This window comes from Macaca thibetana, chromosome 11 (genome assembly GCF_024542745.1).
Source record: "Macaca thibetana thibetana isolate TM-01 chromosome 11, ASM2454274v1, whole genome shotgun sequence".
Classification (NCBI taxonomy): Eukaryota; Metazoa; Chordata; class Mammalia; order Primates; family Cercopithecidae; genus Macaca; species Macaca thibetana.
This window is the reverse complement of record NC_065588.1, coordinates 33585066-33589932: the sequence shown is the minus strand read 5'-3', so window position 1 is coordinate 33589932 and position 4867 is coordinate 33585066. Positions and strand designations below refer to the sequence as shown.

The window sequence follows — 4867 nt, the reverse complement described above, 5'->3', positions numbered from 1 at the left end:
TAAATTTCCCTCTTGACACTGTCTTAGCTGCATCCCAGAGATTCTGGTATGTTGTATTTTGTTCTTATTACTTTCAAAGAGCTTCTTGATTTCCACTTTAATTTCATTGTTTACCCAAATGTCATTCAGGAGCAGGTTGTCTAACTTCCATGTAATTGTATGCTTTTGAGCAATTTTCTCAGTCTTGAATTCTATTTTTATTGTACTGTGGTCCTAGAAAGTGGTTGGTGTGATTTTGGTTCTTTTGCATTTGCCAAGGATTGTTTTATATCCAATTGTGTAGTCAATTTTACAGTATGTGCCATGTGGCAATGAGGAGAATGTATATTCTGTTGTTTTGGGGTGGTGAGTTCTGTAGATGTCTATCAGGTCCGTTTAGTCCAGTGTTGAATTCAGCTCTTTAACATTTTTGTTAATTTTCTGACTTGATGGTCTGCCTGATTGAAGCAGGGTATTGAAGTCTCCCACTATTATTGTGTGGGAATCTAAGTCTCTTTGAAGATCTTTAAGAACTTGCTTTATGAATCTGGGTGCTCCTTTATTAGGTCCATATATATTTAGGATAGTGAGGTCTTCTTAGGGAATTGAACCCTTTACCATTATGTAACTATATAAAATGGTCAAGAATTTGCATGTCATCCTTGTGCATGGGCCATGCTAACCTCTGTATCATTCCAGTTTTAGTATATGCACTGCCACCATTAGTTCTCTAAGGTCGATAGTTATGTACCCTCTTTCCTTCCTGATGTGAGTCTGCTTTATCTTTTTTCTTGATCAGCCTAAATAAAGTTTTGTCAATTTTGTAGATATTTTAAAGAATTGACTTTTGGGTTTTTAACTATCATCTTTGTTTTCAGTCTCTATTTCATCAATTTCCACTCTCATCTTTGTTATATCCTTCCTTCTATTCCTGCTATTTGCTTTGGCAGTTGGGGTCATCCTGTGGTGTGAATAACCCCACAGGGTCTGCCCCAACAGAAATCTACCCCAACTCCACAAAGCAAATAGAAGGAAGGAGGGAGTTTAAGGTGGGAGTTTAGGTTATATCAAAATAACCTAAACTTTCTCCTTTTTTAATATAGACATTAACAGATATAAACTTCCCTCTCAGTACTACTGTCTCTACATCCAATAAGTTTGGAATGTTATGTTTTCATTTTCTTTCATCTTATTTTCTAATTTCCCTTGCAACTTCCTCTTTAAAACATTTGTCTCCTAATGAGAGATGTCACGCTGCATGGAGTGTTACTCCCATCTACTGCTAGCAGATTGAATTTAACAACCCTTTGATTCTCTCTCAGAGCTATTGGTGATGCCTCATTGCAAACTGACACTTTTTCTTGTTATGTTTTGCACTTCTCAACTAATCACTTAACTCTGGCCACACAGTTATGACCATTGGAACTAATCTGTGTCATAGGTTTGGCTCTCCAGATGATTAGGACTGATAATGGTACACTTTTTATTACAAAATAAAAACTTGACAAGTGGCTAAAAGTCAAAGTATTCAATGGACCCTCAATTCACTGCCATCAATAGGCATCTGATGTTTTTGAGCATGTATACAGCCTTATCAAAAATTGACTCTAAAAGTTTATGATTCTGTCTCCCTCAGTGTCTCCTGGTCCATACATCCTGACAAGACACTTTAATCACTAATTACAGCTGTCCCTAGAAAAGAATCACCTCTTCTTAGAGACTTTCTGGGTAATGAATGGGATGAAAGTATTGAAGAATTATATAGACCTATTTTGAGATTGTAAGATTGTGTCTTGATTATTTTTGAGCATGATACTTGTTTTTCTTTAATGACAAACTGAAGCTGGTCTTCTTGTTATACACTTTAAGGGGGCCCAGAGAATTCCAATTTAATTCTAGTTGAGCCACCTGCATTCTCTGGTTGGACTGACATGATCCCACATCATAAAAATAATCACTATGATGTTGAGTACAATGCTCACTGAGTCTCCCTGTATTGGCTCAAGCAAAATAAGATAAATGATATAGTGAGTTTCCATAAATTTTATAAAAATGTCCTTTAACTCACACACACATTCCCTCCGTATCTGGTTGCAAATTGAAGATGACTGGAAGAAGTAAACTGAATTTGGACATACTTACTTGTTTGTTTGTTTAGTAATAGTGGAGGAAACAAACAACCCACATGAGAAAAATAGTATTTTACATCTTGGAGGTATGGAGCAAGTAGGGCATTAACGATCTTTCATCAAAACATCTTGTAGCCACCGTCATTACTAAAAACATGATGTTTCTCTCCTAAACCATTATGTGTCTAGAATTTAATTGATTCATGGGTCTGTCTACTCACAACTCTCAACCCCACTGATGCTATTTTATGATAGCCATTTCCCTTAATCCTTCCAAGAAATCTGCCAAACACCAGAGGATGACCCCAACTCCTGAACCTCTCAGGCAAAACCTATCAGTATCTCCAGATGTCTTCTCTATTCCCATTCCCATAGCCACTACTCAACCACTCATGGGTTGGACAAATGCCACCCAGCTGGTGGCACAAATATATATGACAGTTTGGGCTGAGTGCCCTCAGGAAATCCTTCCAAAAATCAGAACTAGACTCAATTACTCAAATTGAATTAAGAATCTTACAGTTAATCAGCTGGCCAAGAGGTCATGTTGAAGACACTATAAAATTCTGCCCCTACTGATGTAGGTTCTACTTGGAGGTTACCAACAATTGTTAGCAAACCTTTGTTTCTAGTGGTACCACATACACCCTTGGGACTGTACTTCTTGTTTGAAAGCCAGACATTAACTTCCCTCTCTCCCAAAAACACTGCAACTTGCACCTTAGCGGTGGTCATAAGAGATTTTCCAGTGTTAAAGAAAACACCAGCAATGGATTATAATGTAGTCCTTAGATGACCATAGCAATCTCTCTAAAATGAAACTACACATGGTTACTTGGAGGAGCTACCTGGATAATTGGAGCTAGCTGGAGGGATAATTGACTTGTTATTTTTGCACACTCTGTAAGCAGTTGTCCCTATACTGTGGTCATTAGATTAGAAACAGTGGTATGAAATTTGTTTCTCACTTTAGCTGAAGTGGTCAATGATACCACTTTAGTCCTAGAAGTCATCAGGTCAGCTCAATTTATTGGCCAGGGTTGTTATGGATAGATAGGTGCAAACCAAGATGAGGTCTGTGCAATTGCTTTTGTAACTGTATTAATGTCCCAGGTCAACTGGAGCCATCAATACAGAAACTTAAGAAGAAAGCCACATGGCCTTCTAAGATAGACTGTAATGGTTTATGACTTTTATTTCTGTTGGTTCTTGGACCCTGGGAAGCATTGTTAAGCTCAACACGGAAGGTCAACAGCCACTGATTTGAATCCTATTGGTAGTAGCCTTAATTAAATGCTTGTATAAGACCAATTAGATACACTAATTACCAGCCTCTGCCAGACTAATCACAGTCACCAACAGAGTGGCATCCTCAGGGGAAAATTTGCCAGAAGTCAAGATAGTGTAGAAAAGAACAAACCTCTATTTCTCTTTTACTTTTCACATAGATTGTGAGTGAGGTATTGCTCTTCCTTTTTCAGGACTATCTTTTCATGAATACAACATGAACAGCCTCTGGAAGATTGTACCACTCTCCAGAGGAAAGAATAGGTTTGCTTATGCTTACTCTTTAATATAATAAAGATAATTGTTCCCTCTGTAGTAAAATGATAGGCCTTCTTACCACCGATTATAAAAGATTTGGGTTTCCTAAGTTCAGCATTCTTCTTTAACATAATCCACTATTTGTCCAGCATCTCTCTGGGTCCTATAAAACTTGGGGGCATAAGGGAATTGATGAAAATATGCTGATGCTTATATTGCCTATTCTTCCATAGTAATAAACTCCTTTCTCTTTGACCCAGGACTCTTATATCTTCTGCAAACATAATACGACAGGTGAATATGACAGTGTAAATGTAGGGTAATATATTAGACACTTCACAGTTCTTGACATGCAGGAGAGAAAACACTCCAAAAAAGAAACAAAAAACTTTTATCATACTACAGGGTGTAATTCACTTTTGTATCTAATTTAGAAATATTATTTCAGCATTTTTTTATTAGTTTTATCATCCTGGTTTTTAAAATCCATTTCAACCCTCTGTTATTCTGTTAGTTATCATCTTAATGATTAAAGTAAAAATATGATGTGCTGACAATGCATATTAGAATTTTGTCTGTAACAATTTAAGGATTTTGCCTTTATAAAAGCATAATCTCACTAACAATGGGCTCTATGACTCCTCCCTCTTTTCTATCTTTTCCAGCATACTTTACAAAATTGAATTAATAAATGGGAAATTTTATACTTTTATACTTTGCTCTGCTTTTTTCACGTCCTGCATGTTTCCAACAAGATTTGACAAGTTTTGAACTAAAGAATAAATTTATATACATATAAAACAACAAGGACATGAAAAGAAAAAGAAAAAGAAATCCAGAAAGTGTATATAGTTATTACTATCATTCTCCAAATGGATAAATGACTGACTGACTAATATACGAGTGAATGATTTAGCTAGGTGTATAAGCAGCTGGAATTAGAGATTTAATCACTCTTTATTAACCATTGTTTTCATATACCCAATTTTTTTTAGTTTTGCATTTTTTTGAAGTAGAGCTAACCAACTCTGAAATGTATTGTTTGTATAATAAAATATTGTTTTAAATATAACTAGTATTTTCCAGGAGATCATAGAGTGTAATTGGATATGTGTTACATCAGAGCTTATCAAAGAACAATATGCTTTTGAAAATATAGAAATATACATATGCAGATGCTCCTTGACTTATGATTGGATTACATCCCTACAAGC

General features: G+C 35.9%; 1 non-coding gene across 1 annotated transcript; it reads right to left on the bottom strand.

Annotated features, from left to right (window-relative positions):
* Positions 1-604: 604 nt before the first annotated feature.
* Positions 605-708, bottom strand: LOC126931860 (U6 spliceosomal RNA). Its single transcript, XR_007717973.1, has one exon. It is a non-coding gene; the product is annotated as a U6 spliceosomal RNA (small nuclear RNA).
* Between the last annotated feature and the right edge of the window lie 4159 nt (positions 709-4867).